The 18,007-nt window shown below is 33.5% G+C and overlaps 1 non-coding gene across 1 annotated transcript; it reads left to right on the forward strand.

Annotated features, from left to right (window-relative positions):
* Positions 1-17,159: 17,159 nt before the first annotated feature.
* Positions 17,160-17,268, forward strand: LOC112096546. Its single transcript, XR_002904448.1, has one exon. It is a non-coding gene; the product is annotated as a small nucleolar RNA R71 (small nucleolar RNA).
* Positions 17,269-18,007: the final 739 nt, after the last annotated feature.

The raw sequence follows: 18,007 nt of genomic DNA on the forward strand, positions 1-18,007 counted from the left end.
TGTCCTAAGTTAGTCTTTACAGAAAAAAAAAATTTTGTTTTTTTTTTGTGAACACATCACCAGGACTAAGACATTCCACAATTATCAACTATTCCCTCCCCCAACCTGAAAAAGACATTGTCCTCAATGTTTTAAAATGAAAGAGAAAGAGTTTAGAAGACAACATATGAACACTACAACAGAAAATATTTACAGACGGAGAATTAAATCTAAATCGCACTTCTTATTACTGTTACTGTTACCGCTACCATCATCAGTCGACCAATTTAGTGCAAAAGTCTTTGGATCTGGCTTTGGTGTATAAGCTTGTAAAAGATCAAGTAACTCATTAGCAGTAGAAGCAAAGATAAAGAGTTTTTTTACAGAATATGGAACAAAATGATTCTTTATTGCATGGTTAATAAAAGTTAGCAAGCCGTCATAAATATTATGAACATTTAACAAACCGATGGGTTTTTGATGAATGTTCAAGTGGGCCTAAGATGCAAATGTAATTAGTGCCTTAAAAGTTGCAAGATCTCATGGCAAGAAAATAAAAGCATTAGCATGATTTATCATTTCAGATATTCTCTCTTGCATACTTGATACCACTAATTCTTCTCCAATTGGTGGACTAGACATGCACACTAGCGGTTTCATGGCTTTTGGAATAATGCCTAGTACTTGGCTTCCTCTAGTAAAAACGGCTTCTGAGACAAGTTTTGATAACCTCGTTCACCTCCTCCATATACAAGATGTTGTTTCCTCTATGCTATGACACGACCAAGATCTACAGCTGCTTGAACGAACTCTTTGTACTTTCCATAATGAAACCCAGAAAGCACACAAATGTTTTTGAATTGTTTACTCGAAGATGCTGCCATTGGACTAATTTTTCAAAAACAAGTTGTGAGTGTTTGAAAAACGAGCTCATATTTAAAGATCTTGGTGACATAATTAATGAGAAACAACTGTAAATGGGTTGGCATATTTGTCAAATGACGAGTAAAGCTCGTGGCTCAATAATAAAAAAACAAACAGTAAAAAAAAAATAATGATTAGAAAAAGCAAACAGTAAAAGAAAATAAATATTTATTAAATACAAAATCACATTGCTAAATGCAATAATGCAAATGATAAAATAACAGTAAAGTAAAATAACAGTGAAGTGAAAGGATAATTACTGGTAGTTGTGATTGTGGCTCACATCTTCCTCTGGTTTTACGTCTAGTAACGGCTTGAATGCCCTCTATGGGTCGAGGATCGGCTTCCCATCCAGTTTTCTTATAAACTGCCAAACAAGGTCGTTTTGAGTCAGATTCCCAAGCTAAACTTGTTAGCCTAAAGGGCTACACATAATGTAATTTTGATGATAACATGTGTCTTAAGTAAAAATAATAAATATTGTATTTCACATTTTCACTAGCTTTTGAAGGATAATATTTATGCAAGTGAATCAAGTGAAATCAAGATTGAAGACACTCAACGGACAACGGCAACATCAAGAATATAGTTTAGACCTCAACGAACAAATTAGTGCGATAAATTCTTATAAAGCCGGTATGATTTAATTGATGCATGATTTAGTATTTGAGAAGCTCAAGAGATTAATTTAATTAAATACTTTTCATAAACTAAAATGTTTTATTTTTATAAAGTAAAGTATTTTGTGGATTTAAGTAATTTGGACTTAAATGCTAAGATTTGAAATCTTTAATTTTAATATGTATTAAATTTCAGAGTTGGACGTTTTTACAAACATTTGAAATGTTTTGGGCCATACTATAATTTATGAATATTTTAGACTAAAGTGAAAGGTTTTGAGAACTTTGAAAAATATGGGTATTATGTTGAAAATGACCTTTGTGCGAGATAATAAAATCTTTGGGGTCATATCATAATTTCAAGAAGTTTGGGAAAGACAACTATTCTTAGGAAGTTCTGAAATTGGACCTATTTGTAAAGTTTTATAACATTTTGGGCTATAATATAATTATAGAAAGTTTTGGGCCAAAGTATAATTTTAGTGAACAGTATTACTATAGCAAAATTCAAAAATAATGGTAATATCATTGTTCCTGATCGACTAGCCGGATAATCAAGTGGCTAACCGCTTGAGTGCGGGAATTTATCTATAACGGCTAGTTTTTAGGCTTTCACTATAAAAACTCAACTCAAACTTCATTCTAGGTACTAATGTACACAAATATAAGATCATACAACATATATTGAGCTTCCAAAACGAAAATCATAATTGATTGAATCATTGTTGAGCTATTAGTTGCATATCCATTCTTAAAGAGAGTTTTTGTTGTAATTTTCATTTCTTATCAAATTTTGAGTGTGTAAGTGTGGGAAACACTTGGGGTAAAGAGATTGGGGAGATAATCTCTTGGTTGTAAAGGTTCATTGATACCTTGGAAGTCAATTGTAAAAACTTGAAGCCTTGGGAGGCTTGGATAGTGAAATCCTCGAGCTCGGTTGGCTTGGAGGCGTGGACATAGGCGGGGATTGCCGAACCACGTAAAAATCTGCGTGTTTGTTTTTCTCTTCCCTTGCTCTTTTTATTTTTACGCTTGCTTGAATTTATTGTTCTCTATTTCATTAAGGCATTAGATTGATTTATTGTGCGAATCGTATTGCATTATTTTTAAAAACCCAATTCACCCCCCCCCATTTGGGTTGCTTTACTTGTATTTCATTTGGTATCAGAGCTTGATTCTCTTGTTAGGACTTAACCGTCTAGAGTAAAAGATCCATGGCAACCCAAAATGATTCAACCTTTAGGGACGGACAATCCACAACTAGGCCATCTTTCTTTGACGGAAATGACTACCCGTATTGGAAAACTAGGATGAGAATTTATTTACAAGCATTAGATTATGAAATTTTGGGAAGTTGTATGTGATGGTCCATTTATGCCTTTGACTAAAAATGAAATTGGGGAAGACATTCCAAAACCTTCAAGGGAATGGAATGAATTGGAAAAGAGAAAAGCTTCGCTAAATTTCAAAGCCATGAATGCCTTGTTTTGTGCACTTGATAAAAAAGAGTTCATAGGTGGCTAGTTGTGAAAGTGCTAATGAAATTTGGCACAAACTTGAAGTTGTTTATGAAGGCACGAATAAAGTGAAAGAGTCTAAAATTAGTAGGTACACTCGGCAATATGAATTGTTCCAAATGGAACAAAATGAGAGTGTGTATTCTATGTATACTAGATTTACGGACATAGTAAACACTCTAGGAGCCCTAGGAAAGACATTTTCAAATAGCGAGAAAGTTAAGAAAATCATTAGGTCATTACCTAAGGAATGGAGACAAAAAAGGACTGCCATTGAGGAAGCTAAAGATTTGAATATCTTACCTATTGATGATTTAATTAGTTCTCTTATTTCTTATGAGGAAGATTTGGCAGCTGAAAGAGGAAATGAAGAAAGGAAGAAAAACATTGCTCTCAAAGTCACCAAATATGAGAGTGATGGGAAAAGTGAGCCGGATGATGAGGAGTTGGCTATGCTAGCAAGGAGGTTCAGAAAATTTTTCAAGAAAACCGGTGACCGAAGAAAATTCAGAAATTTCAAAAACCAAAAGGAGAAGAAAGAGGTAATCATATGCTATGAATGCAAGAAGCCCGGCCATATAAGATCGGAATGCCCACTTCTCAACAAACTCAAGAAGAAAGTTATGGTTGCTACTTGGAATGATAGCGATGAAGATTCAAGTGATGAAGATGTGTCGCAAGAAGTATCAAACCTAGCACTTATGGCACTAGGAGATGATGATGATCTCAATGAGGTAAGTGATCCAACCTATGATGAATTGTATGATGCTTTTAAAGAAATGCATGATGAGTTGATGAAAATTGGTAAAAAGAATGCATGCCTTAAAAGAAATTGCTAGAATCTACAAACGAAAAGGATGCCATGCAAAAATGCAATGAGTCATTGAATGCCTTGCATAATAGAGTTGCATTATCAAATGAAAAATCTAGCACTTCACATGAGCATTTAGAGTCACATGTAGATGATTGAAAAAGGAAAATGAAATGCTCAAGAAAAAGAATATTGAACTTAGTAATGTTGTTCTAAAATTTACAAATGGGCAAAAGATGTTGGATAACATGCTTAACTCCCAAAAATGTGTTTTTGATAAAGGAGGACTTGGGTATAAGCCTAACTTGAAGCAAAAGTATTATAAGAATTATTTTGTTAAAGCTACCTCCACAAATGATCATAAGATTGTTTGTTATTATTGTAATCAAAATGCTCACATGAAATATAGATGTCTCGTAAAAAGGAATGCATATAATGGTGTCAAATGTGTGTGGGTTCCAAAAGGAACTGTTGCTAACGATCAAGGACCCAAAAAGGTTTGGGTACCTAAGACATAAGATTTTCTTTACAGGGCTTGAAGAAAAAGAAAAATAAATGGTACTTGGATAGCGGATGTTCTAGGCATATGACCGGAAACTATGCATGGTTCTCAAGTTTCACCAAAATCGAAAATGGTGGAGATGTATCCTTTGGAGATAACTCAAAAGGAAAAATTCTCGGAATTGGAAATGTTGGTAAAATTTCTTCAACTCTAATTGAAAATGTATGTTTGGTTGAAAATTTGAAACACAATTTGATTAGCATTAGTCAACTATGTGACAAAGGTTATAAAGTTGTTTTTGATAAGTCAAGATGTGTTATTGAGAATGCATGTGATGGGAAAATTTTGTTTATGGGAAATAGATGTGCCAATGTTTACACGATTGATATAGAGTGTGCATCTACTCATGATAAATGTTTTTCGGCATTGCATGATGATGATTGGTTATGGCATAGAAGACTAGGACATGCTAGCATGGATTTAATTTTAAAAATTTCGAAAAACGATTTAGTTAAAGGTCTTCCAAAAATTAGTTTTCAAAAGGATAGAATTTGTGAAGCATGTCAATTTGGAAAACAAATCAAAACCTCTTTAAAAAACAAGAATCATATCTCTACTTTAAAATCTCTTCAATTACTTCACATAAATTTGTTTGGACCCTTTAGATATGCTAGTTTAAGTGGTAAATTTTATGCATTTGTAATTGTAGATGATTATTCTAGATACACATGGGTATTATTCTTAGCTAATAAGGATGATGCTATTGATGCATTTAGAATTTTCTGTAAAAAAGTTCAAAATGAAAATGGTTATTCTATTACTTGTATTAGAAGTGATCATGGTGGAGAGTTTGAAAATCATGCATTTGAAAATTTTTGTAATGATTTTGGCATTGAGCATCAATTTTCATCACCTAGGACTCCACAACAAAATGGAGTTGTTGAGAGAAAGAATAGGTCTATTCAAGAAATGGCTAGGACCATGTTAAATGAAAATGCATTACCAAAATATTTTTGGGCCGAAGTCGTCAACACCACTTGTTATGTTTTAAATCGGGTGTTGATTAGACCTCATCTCAATAAAACTCCCTATGAGCTTTGGAAAGATAGAAAACCCAACATTGGCTATTTCAAAGTTTTTGGATGCAAATGTTTTGTTTTAAACACAAAAGATAATCTTGGTAAATTTGATCCAAAATCTGATGTTGGCATCTTTCTCGGGCATTCAAACTCAAGCAAAGCTTATAGAGTTTATAATAAAAGAACTTTAGTTGTGGAAGAATCCATGCATGTTACGTTTGATGAATCTAACCCTTCCTCTGCAGAGAAAGGAGTTGTTAATGATGATGCAGATGGAGAGTTACAAGAAGAATCATCAAAAGAGAATCAAGAGAATGCACCACAAGAAAATCAAGAGGATAGACAAGAAGAACAAACAAATATGGAGCTGGAGCAACAAGAAGGTAGTTCTCAAACACCCCCCAAGGAGTGGAGGTATGTTTCCTCTCATCCTAAGGATTTAATTTTAGGTGATCCTTCAAAAGGTATCACAACTAGATCATCACTTAGAAACACATGTGAGCATGCTTCATTTATTTCTCAAATTGAACCAAAATCTTTTGCGAATGAGGAAAATGATAAGTTTTGGATTATGACAATACAAGAGGAGTTAAATCAACTTGAGAGAAATAAAGTATGGGAATTGGTTCCTAAACCGGAACATCAATCTATTATAGGCACTAAATGGGTATTTAGAAATAAAATGGATGAATCCGGTATGGTTGTAAGAAATAAAGCTAGATTAGTGGCTCAAGGATACAACCAAGAAGAAGGAATTGATTTCGATGAAACATTTGCACCTGTAGCTAGATTAGAATCCATTAGGATGTTGTTAGCATTTGCATGTCATAAAGATTTTATTTTATTTCAAATGGATGTCAAGAGTGCTTTCCTAAATGGTTATATTATGGAGGAAGTTTATGTGAAACAACCTCCTAATTTCGAAAATGAGAAATTTTCAAATCATGTGTATAAGTTATCAAAAGCATTGTATGGATTAAAACAAGCACCTAGAGCATGGTATGATAGACTTAAAAATTTCTTGTTCGATAATGGTTTTTCGATGGGAAGAGCGGATACTACCCTCTTTATTAAAATAAAAATCAAGATATACTTGTTGTTCAAATTTATGTTGATGATATTATTTTTGGTTCTACTAATGAATCTTTGTGCAAAGAATTTTCCTTTTGTATGAGTAAGGAATTTGAGATGAGCATGATGGGAGAATTGAAGTATTTTCTTGGACTTCAAATCAAACAAAACAATGAGGGGATCTTCATCAACCAAGCTAAGTACGTCAAAGACTTGCTCAAGAGATTTGGTATTGATGAATCAAATACCAAGAATACTCCAATGAGTACAACAATCAAGCTTGATAAAGATGAAAAAGGTAAAGAGGTTGATATTAAAAAGTATCGAGGTATGATCGGGTCCTTACTTTACTTAACCGCAAGTAGACCCGATATCATGTTTAGTGTATGTTTGTGTGCAAGATTTCAATCATGTCCCAAGGAATCTCATTTGCCTGCTTTTAAAAGAATTTTTTGTTATTTAAGTGGAACCATAGATATTGGCCTTTGGTATCTTAGAGGAACTCATATAGATTTAACTTGTTATTCGGATGCCAATTTTACTGGTCACAAGGTCGATAGGAAGAGTACTAGTGGAACTTGCCATTTTCTTGGTCATTCACTTGTTTCATGGTTTAGTAAGAAACAAAATTTCGTGGCACTCTCAACTACTGAGGCGGAATATATTACCGCAGGTAGTTGTTGTGCACAAGCACTTTGGATGAAACAAACACTTAGAGACTATGGTATTGTTCTTGTAAAAATTGCTATCAAGTGTGATAATACTAGCGCCATAAATCTTTCAAAGAATCCCATTCAACATTCTAGGACCAAGCATATAGAGATTAGGCATCATTTCTTGAGAGATCATGTTCAAAAAGGTGATATTGCATTAGAATTTATCTCTACGGAAAAACAACTTGCCGATATTTTTACAAAACCCCTTTATGAAGAACAATTTTCAAAAATTCGGCATGAACTTGGGATGATGAAATTTTCACATTAACATCTCTATTTATGTTATTGAATCTATTAAAATTGTTTGCTTGATGATTGTTAATGTTTATGAAGTGTTTGAGCATTTTAGATATATGTGATGTTTGATTTATTAAATTTTGAATGCTTATGTGCTTCATAATTGTATGCTTGTTGGATGGATTATTTGTTTGAGTTAATTATCTTTTGGATGTTTAAAATCATGAATCATGCATTAAATTGGCTCTTGAGATGTTTCGGGATCACAAAATGGTCACGAAATTGATTAAAATTAGCCGGAAATTAACTAAGGTGCAGCTGGACAGCAACCAGGCGGCTAGCCGCTTGGAAACTGTCCCCCCAACCCGAGAGCAAGCGGCTAGCCGCTTGGTCACGGGTGTGGCAATTTTTTTTTTTTTTTGCTTCTTCTTCTTCCTTTGTTAATTTTCTGCACATGCTCTCTCTTTCACTCAAAACCGTGAGCAACCCATCCATTTTCACTTCAAATTTCTTCCTTTTTAATCCATTTTCATGCCCAAATCAACCATTCAAACTAATATCCATGCATTTCATCTTCATTAAACACTTCTCCATCATGATTTCTTCACTTGTTCTTCATCATTCCATTCACGCATGAATAGTGTTCTCCATTTTCTTTCTCAAATTTCTTCATCTTTCACTCATTTTCTTGTTAAAATCAATCATCCAACTCATTATTCATCCATTACTCCTTCAATTTTCACTCTCAAAACAACATTTCATCAACTCTCCACATAAAACCCAAAATCAAAAATTCTCACTCTACCCGTTTCTCTCTCTTCATTTTCAAGCTTCCTTTAGCCCATTTTTAATTCACTCTACATCATAAATTAGCTCCATTCATCTCTAGGATTAATTTTCTTGCCTCAAACAATTCCATTTCACTCAATTTTCGTTAAACCCGAAATTGTATTTTTAAGCTCTTTTTTCTTCCAACAATGGCGGGTGGTGACAAGTCCAAGGGAAAACACGTGTCCAAGAAGCGTAAGGATGATCATGGAGATTATTCGGACTTTATGTTTATTCATTTTCCTCAACTCCAACTTCGGAAACATTTTCTCGACCATTTCAAGCCAAGGACGATAATTACTCCTTATTTTGTCAATCTCAATAATATGGAGAATTTAGAAATTTGTGATAACTCACCTTTGAAATCTCAAGCCTTACCCCTTCAAACTCAAATCCTTCATTATGTTCTTCATCATGTGATTACTCCTAGGGCTGGTCATGCGGATGAAGTTAGTCGTTTAGATGTAGCCATTTTGGACTGCATTCTAGAGGAGAGGGTGCTAAATATTGGGTATATTATCCTTCATCACATGCTTAGGACTCCCAACTTAGCCAAAAGATCCCTTCCATATGCTAGCATTATTACCTAAATTCTAGAGTATTTCCGTGTCCCTATAACCGAGCCAATCTCCTTGAATTCGAGGGAATTAGGCAATGAATCAATTGCTAATTTGGGTTATTATTGGAGTGATGATCAATGGCGTAAAGATAACAGAAACAAAAAGGTTGGGGACATTGCTCCTAGAGATCATCGTTTCTTTAACGATGTTTGTCTCCCACACTTGCTTCCTGATCTTAGTGCTCCATATATCTCTCGTCCTCCACCTTTCGAGGGCCCTTCCCACTCTACTTCAGCTGCCTATGAGGATCCGTTGCAGCAGCTGTTAACTAAAGTGGATTCACTTTCTGAGCGGCAAGACAAACTTCAGTCTACACTTGAAGCTTTTCACCTTCAGTCCATTTCCGAGCGAGAGCGTCTCTTTTCTCAACAGCAGCAGCTTCTTGATGGCCAGCAGCAACTTTTTGCAGCTCTTGGATTTCCACCACCATCCTTTTCATCACATCCACCATCTCCTTAGCACTCTATTTTATTTTGTTATTTGTCACTCTACACTACATTTATTCATGCATTGTTGTTTTTCATTTGCGGATGATATCTTGTCGTTTGATTTTTGGATATGTTATTTTTAATTTGTGGATTAAGGATGCTTGTTATTTAATCTTCGGATATGTTACATTTGGATGATGTTTTCGGATTGATTAATTATATGCTTAATTCTTATGTGTTGCTTGATAAGTTGGTGGAGTTGTTGGTTTTTTATACTTGTTAAACCTTATATGGAAGTGCTTTTAACCACATTGTATATTTGAGGATTTGTTTATTTTTAAGGGGAGACTCTGCTGAAATTTTTTACTCGCCCAAAATTGGTAATAGCTTCATTGAATTATTTTTGGTGATCTTGTTTCAAATTGCATATATCTATTTTTTAAAGCGGGAAATAAATATGATAAGTTTTTGATAATGTCATTTTGGTTAAATTTTTCGGTCTTAGCATACATTTCTAGTAATTTTGATGATGAAGGGGGAGAAGTCATGTATTTTGAATTTTGAATATGAAGACATGTAATACATATTTTGTATTTCAAGTATTTATGCATGTTTTTGAAATATTAAGGGGGAGCTTTCGAATTATCTAAATCAAATATTCAGGGGGAGTTTTTTTTTTTGTTTTGAATTTGATTTATAAGTTGAAGTCATGTATGCCATGTATTGAGGGGGAGTTTAATGTCAAAATACATGAGATGTTTGTCATCATAAAAAAGGGGGAGATTGTTAGCCTAAAGGGCTACACATAATGTAATTTTGATGATAACAAACATGTGTCTTAAGTAAAAATAATAAATATTGTATTTCACATTTTCACTAGCTTTTGAAGGATAATATTTATGCAAGTGAATCAAGTGAAATCAAGATTGAAGACACTCAACGGACAACGACGACATCAAGAATATAGTTTAGAGCTCAACGAATAAATTAGTGCGATAAATTCTTGTAAAGCCGGTATGATTTAATTGATGCATGATTTAGTATTTGAGAAGCTCAAGAGATTAATTTAATTAAATACTTTTCATAAACTAAAATGTTTTATTTTTATAAAGTAAAGTATTTTGTGGATTTAAGTAATTTGGACTTAAATGCTAAGATTTGAAATCTTTAATTTTAATATGTATTAAATTTCAGAGTTGGACATTTTTACAAACATTTGAAATGTTTTGGGCCATACTATAATTTATGAATATTTTGGACTAAAGTGAAAGGTTTTGAGAACTTTGAAAAATATGGGTATTATGTTGAAAATGACCTTTGTGTGAGATAATAAAATCTTTGGGGTCATACCATAATTTCAAGAAGTTTGGGAAAGGCAACTATTCTTAGGAAGTTATGAAATTGGACCTATTTGTAAAGTTTTATGACATTTTGGGCTATAATATAATTATAGAAAGTTTTGGGCCAAAGTGTAATTTCAGTGAACAGTATTACTGTAGCAAAATTCAAAAATAACGGTAATATCACTGTTCCTAAGCGGCTAGCCGGATAATCAAGTGGCTAACCGCTTGAGCACGGGAATTTATCTATAACGGCTAGTTTTTGGGCTTTCACTATAAAAACTCAACTCAAACTTCATTCTAGGTACTAATGCACGCAAATATAAGATCATACAACATATATTGAGCTTTCAAAACGCAAATCATAATTGATTGAATCATTGTTGAGCTATTAGTTGCATATCCACTCTTAAAGAGAGTTTTTGTTGTAATTTTCATTTCTTATCAAATTGTGAGTGTGTAAGTGTAAGAAACACTTGGGGTGAAGAGATTGGGGAGATAACCTCTTGGTTGTAAAGGTTCATTGACACATTGGAAGTCAATTGTAAAAACTTGAAGCCTTGGGAGGCTTGGATAGTGAAATCCTCGAGCTCGGTTGGCTTGGAGGCGTGGACGTAGGCGGGGATTGCTGAACCACGTAAAAATCCGCGTGTTTGTTTTTCTCTTCCCTTGCTTTTTTTATTTTTACGCTTGCTTGAATTTATTGTTCTCTATTTCATTAAGGAATTAGATTGATTTATTGTGCGAATCGTATTGCATTATTTTTAAAAACCCAATTCACCCCCTTCTTGGGTTGCTTTACTTGTATTTCAAAATTGTGCACTTTGTTTTTTGAATAGTATCCACAAATTATAAATCTCACGTTGCACAAATCCACTTCGATGCGTCTCAAGAGATCGTAAGATATCATCCAACGATTCTTTACTCATGCCATCTTTAATGAATTTAATTTTATCTTCACGAGTATCAGAAACCGTTCCTAAAGATTGACAATCTGGTCGTTCGCAACCAAGTCTTACACAGGTATGACATTTTGAGCCAAGTCGTTTAGCTCTCCTTTTCTTAGCAAACGTATTTTTACCAAAACCAGGCATGTAAGAAACAAATGGATCAGAAAACTCACCTGCTAATCGGACCTTTGCTTCAATTAACCAACGAATGTCAGAAGGAATGCCATTGATCATTAACAAACGTAGTCGTTCACAACGAGCTTTGTAAATTTTCCTGAGGGCATTCTGAGGGAGAGAGGGAAAATGCTTATGGAGTTTATGTTGTATTTCTTCCATGTTTGATTTTGGGGTTTCAGTTATTGTGGGAAACTGAAGATACCGACTTAAGAAGTCACGAAGTACCGTTATCCGCCATTTATACGGGAAAATAAATCAAAACACACCAAAATCAAATCTGCAAAATCAAATCAAGCGTAAAAGCGAGCAAAAAAAAGCACACAATATAAAAGGAAAATGAACTTACATTCGTCATCTCATTGAGTTAACCTCAAGCTCCAATTGAAATTCATATATGCCATTCTCTACCGTTCTGAGTTGTCCCTCTAGATCCTCAACATAGGACACGAATTCTGGTGGTTGCAGATCCCAAAGTGGATGTGATTTACAGCTTTGTATCAGGCCTCTTAAGTGAAATTTCACACGCAGAAATCTTTTAAGATGTGCGAACATGAATTTTCTCATTGAGGTGCTTATGATGTAAAATGAAAATTGATGAGAGAATGTACAACTGTCAAACAAACATGCTTACACAAGAAAAATAATGTTAAAAAAAATATGTACAGTGTATCAATCTAAAAAAAAATCAAACAACAAAACGGTAAAATAATAGTAAAACAAAAAAATAAATAAATCATTAAAGACTTAATCAAGAACTGGTGGGTCACCCAAATTAATTTTGGTGTCCTCGTCACGTGGGTGATGTTTCAGATATGGTTTTAATATTTGACCATTAACTTTAAATGTGACACCGTTCTTTGGATTCTCAATTTCTATGGCCCCATATGAATATACATTTTTAACAACAAATGGGCACTCCATTTTGACTTTAACTTCCCTGGAAATAAATGAAGACGAGAATTATAAAGCAACACTTTTTGACCAATCTCAAATGTTTTTAGAAAAATTCTTTTATCATGAAATGCTTTTGTTCTTGCCTTAATAATTCTTGAATTTTCATATGCATCATTCCTTAATTCCTCAAGTTCATTCAATTGCAATTTTCGCACATTACCAGCATCATCCAAATTTAAATTAAAAGCTTTAATAGCGCAAAGTGATTTATATTCAAGTTCAACAGGTAAATGACAAGGTTTACCATAAACTAACCGATAGGGTGACATTCCTAATGATGTTTTAAATGCAGTACGGTAAAAGCAAAGTGCATCATTAAGTCTAAGAGACCAATCTTTTTGATTTGGGTTAACCGTTTTTTCCAAAATTTATTTTATCTCCATATTTGCTAATTCAACTTGACCATTTGTTTGAGGATGATAAGGGGTAGCAATTTTATGTGTGATTCCATATTTCTTCATTAAAGACTCAAATGACTTATTACAAAAATGCTTACCTCCATCATTGATAATGGCTCGAGGGATTCCAAATCGACTTAAAATGTTTTCCCTTAAAAATTTAACCACAGTTTTACTATCATTATTTCGACAAGAAATTGCTTCAATCCATTCTGAGACATAATCAACTGCAACTAATATGTACACAAATCCAAAAGATGATGGAAATGGACTCATGAAATCAATTCCCCAACAGTCAAATATTTCAATTTCAAGTATGGGATTTAAGGGCATCATGTTTCTTTTTGTAATTGATCCCAATTTTTGACATTTTTCACAACTTTTGCAGAATTCATATGTGTCTTTAAACATGGTAGGCCAATAAAATCCACACTGTAAAATTTTAGCAGTAGTTTTTCTTGAAGAAAAGTGACCACCACATGTTTTAGAATGACAAAAATTAATAACACTACGTACCTCATTATCAGGAATACATCGCCGAAAAATTTGATCTTGGCAATATTTGAACAAATAAGGGTTATCCCAATAAAATTTCTTTACTTCAACAAAAAATTTCTTCTTCTCTTGAGCATTCCATTGCAAAGGCATTTTACCTGTAACAAGAAAATTAACAATATTAGCATACCATGGCATTGAAGTAACAGAAAATAAAAATTCATCAGGGAAAGAATCATTTATGGGTGGTATATCATTGCAGAATTCGGATGTGAGTCTTGATAGATGACCAACAACAACATTTTCAGCATCCTTTTTATCTTTGATGGTAAGGTCAAATTCTTGTAATTCTTTTTCAGTTGTAGAATAATTCATTTGAGCACTATTCAAAGTCTTACTTGCATAATAAATCACAAAAGGCTTACCATCCCTTCTTTGTCCTAAAACAACACCAACATCAAAATCACTTGCATCACACATTAATTCAAATGGCAAAGACCAATCAGGAGATTGCATAATAGGTGCAGATGTTAAAAGACAAATTATTTTTTCAAAAGATTTTTGGCAATCATCATTCCATTTAAACGATGCATCTTTTAATAAGAGGTTACAAAGTGGTTTAGATATGGCACTAAAGTTTTTTATAAACTTCCTATAAAATCCTGCATGTCCTAAAAAGGATCGCACATCTCTAACTGTTTTTTGTTGTGGCAATTTAGATATGACTTCGATTTTTGCTTTGTCAAGTTCAATTCCTTTAATAGAAACAACATGACCCAAAATAATTCCAGAAGTAACCATGTAGTGACATTTTTCCCAATTCAACACGAGTTCTTTTTCAACACATCTTTTTAAAACTTTCTCCAAATTATCAAGGCAATCATCAAAAGAATTCCCAAACACAGTCAAATAATCCATAAAGACCTCTAAACAATGTTCAACCATATCACAAAAAATGCTTAACATACATCTTTGAAATGTTGCAGGAGCATTACAAAGCCCGAATGACATTCTTTTAAATGCAAATGTTCTAAAAGGACATGTGAATGTGGTCTTTTCTTGGTCCTCAAGTGCTATAGGAATTTGACAATAGCCCGAATATCCATATAAAAAAAGTAATAGGGATGTCCTGCTACTCTTTCTAAGACTTGGTCAAGGAATGGTAATGGAAAATGATATTTTCTAGTGGCTTCATTTAATTTTCTATAATCAATGCACATGCGCCAACTAGATGTAATTCGTGTTGGAATTAATTCACCTTTTTCATTTTTAACAACAATGATTCCAGATTTTTTAGGCACTACTTGTGTAGGACTTACCCACTTACTATCAGAAATAAGGTAGATAATTCCCACATCAAACAATTTAAGGACTTCTGTTTTGACTACCTCTTTCATGTGTGGGTTTAATCTTCTTTGAGGTTGTTGACATGTTTTAGCATTTTCTTCCAAATTAATTCTATGTGTGCAGATTAAGGGATTAATCCCTTTAATATCATTTAAAGTCCATCCAATTGCATTTTTATACTTTTTAAGAACAGTTCGTAACTTATCGTCTTGGTCGCTTGTTAAAATAAAAGAAATCACAACAGGATAAGTTTGTTCTTCTCCAAGAAAAGCATATTTCAATCCTTCAGGCAAAGGTTTCAATTCCATTTTAGGTGCTTCTTGTTGTTCTATCTTTTCAATACTTCCAAGCTCCTCAAATTTTGTCTCGTCATCATAATTTTGTGAAGTCTGCACAGAATCAAGCAACGAATTTATATTAGAAATATTTAGTTCAAGTTTCTTATTTGACTCAATTGAATTAACTAAACAAACATTTGAGAGTTTAGAAAAATCTCCTTTTTGAATATTTTCCTCGATACAAGATTCAATCAATTCTTTTTGTTCATCAGTATCATCTTCATTCTCATTTTCTTCATTAGGTTGCCTGCACATGTTGAAAACATTCAATTCCAAAGTCATATTCCCAAAAGATAAATTCATTAAACCATTCCTATAATTAATCAAAGCATTAACAGTTGCTAAAAATGGTCGACCTAAAATTACAGGAATTGGTTTGTAATTATTCACAACAAGTTCAGTTTCCAAGACAATAAAATCTACAGGATAAATGAATTTATCAACTTGTACTAAAACATCTTCCACTATTCCTTTTGGTACTTTAATTGATCTATCGGCAAGCAAAAGTGTAGTTGAAGTTGATTTTAACTCACCAAGATTAAGTTGAAGATAAACTGAATATGGAAGCAAATTAACACTGGCACCAAGATCTAGTAAAGCGTGCTCAATTCTGTGGTTACCAATAATACAAGAAATGATAGGACAACCAGGATCTTTATATTTCAACTTATTATTAGTAGACAAAATTGTACTTACTTGTTCGGCCATTAAAGCACTCTTTCTTACCTTTAATTTCCTCTTAACAGTGCACAAGTCCTTTATAAACTTGGCATATGAAGGTACCTGCTTGATTGCATCTAATAGAGGAATGTTAACTTTCACTTGCTTAAAGATTTCATAAATTTTAGAAGAGTGGTTTGATTTCCTTGGTTTACTCAATGTATGCGGAAATGGTGGTTCAGGTGGAACACTAGTTATTTCTTCACTAGGTGTAAGTTCATTTAGTCCTTCCTTACCCTTTGAATTTTCATCATTTTCATAAGGTTCAGGCATAGGTCTATCAACAACGTTACCACTACGAAGAGTTATAACTGACTTGACTTGGTCTGTGGGTGGATTTTGTTGAATTTTAGGATTTGGTTGTGGTTGGGCTGGAAATTTTCAGTTTTCTTGAATGGTGAGTGCAGAAGCAATTTTAGTAAGAGTATCATTCAAATCAGAAAAAGTTTGTGCATTTTGATTGTTAATAACATCTTACTTTCTGATGAATGAATGCATTGTGTCTTCCAGATTTTTTCAGGGTGGTGGAACATTTGGTGCATAAGGCTGAGGATTTTGAAAATTTTGTGGAGGTGGTGCTTGTGAAGATTGTGCATTATTATTATTCCCCCAACTAAAATTCGGATGATTTCTCCAACCAAGATTATAAGTCTGTGAATATGGGTTTGGTTTATTGAAAGTGTTAATGACATTACCTTGATCATTTAGACATTCTTTAAGTGCAGGCAAAGTGGGACACTCTTGAGTGAAATGATCATTCGAACTACATATGTTACATGCAATTTCTTAAACAGATTTTACTTGATCAATCTTTTTATGCTCCAAAGCTTCAACTTTCCTAACTAGGGATGCAAATTTTGCTTGTAAATCATGATCTTCCCTAAGGTTATGGATTGCTCCACTAGATAGAGATGATTGTTGCTTATTTGTCAATTCAAAAGTTCCAACAGTATCCCAATGTTGTGCATTTTCAGCTAATTGGTCAAGGTAATCTAGTGCATCCTCAGGATTTTTATCCCTAAATTCACCATTACACATCATTTCAACAACCTATCTACTTTTGGGTATTAAGCCCTCGTAGAAGTAAGTGACCAATCGCCAAGTTTCAAAACCATGATGTGGACATATGTTGAGCAACTCTTTAAACATATCCCAACATTGGTATAATGTTTCTCCATTTTTTTGAGTGAAAGAAGTGATTTTCCTTTTAAAAGAATTTGTTCTATGAGGTGGAAAGAATTTTTTTAAACCCTGTTCTTGCATGTTATTCCAAGTTCTTACTGATCCAGATCTAAGGTTTTGTAGTCAAGTTTTAGCTTTATCTTTTAATGAAAAAGGAAAAAAGCTTTAATCTAATTATGTTCATGCTACAATTTTGGTCCGTGTATGTTGTTGTGCAAATTTTAATGTACTCGCAAGCGCACGAATCTATTGTAGTATAGATCTATGGTGACGAGTGTCGATCCCACGAGGAGGTGGATTTTAATTGTGTATAGAATTAATTTTGTAAATGGGTTGTTGGATTTATGGTGGAAATGATTTGGTATATGCTAAAACTTAAATTAAAATGGCGAGAATAAATTCTAAAATTGGAATTGCAATGGCGAGAATAAATTGAAGATAATTCTATTGAAATGACGTACTTGGGTATCTGGATCCGTATCAACATGCATCATGGGCTAAATAATCCGTATTAATGCCAATTAAATCATGAGGGGGGAATCCACACCTCATGAACCACGCTCTAATCAATATGGTGCTAAGGGCTTATCGTGCCAAATAATAATAACCTTATACTAGAGAGCCGGTGTAACCAAGGCGGTATCTAGACAAGACTATTATTATTTGTCGACGAGAAGTCAAAACATCCACAAAAATTAGAGGGGAAGAGAAAATAAATTTAACAATTAAGCCCATGACACATGTTGAGACTTCACCTTCAACCCAAGCTTGAAA

Source organism: Citrus clementina, unplaced genomic scaffold (assembly GCF_000493195.1).
Source record: "Citrus clementina cultivar Clemenules unplaced genomic scaffold, Citrus_clementina_v1.0 scaffold_8, whole genome shotgun sequence".
Classification (NCBI taxonomy): Eukaryota; Viridiplantae; Streptophyta; class Magnoliopsida; order Sapindales; family Rutaceae; genus Citrus; species Citrus x clementina.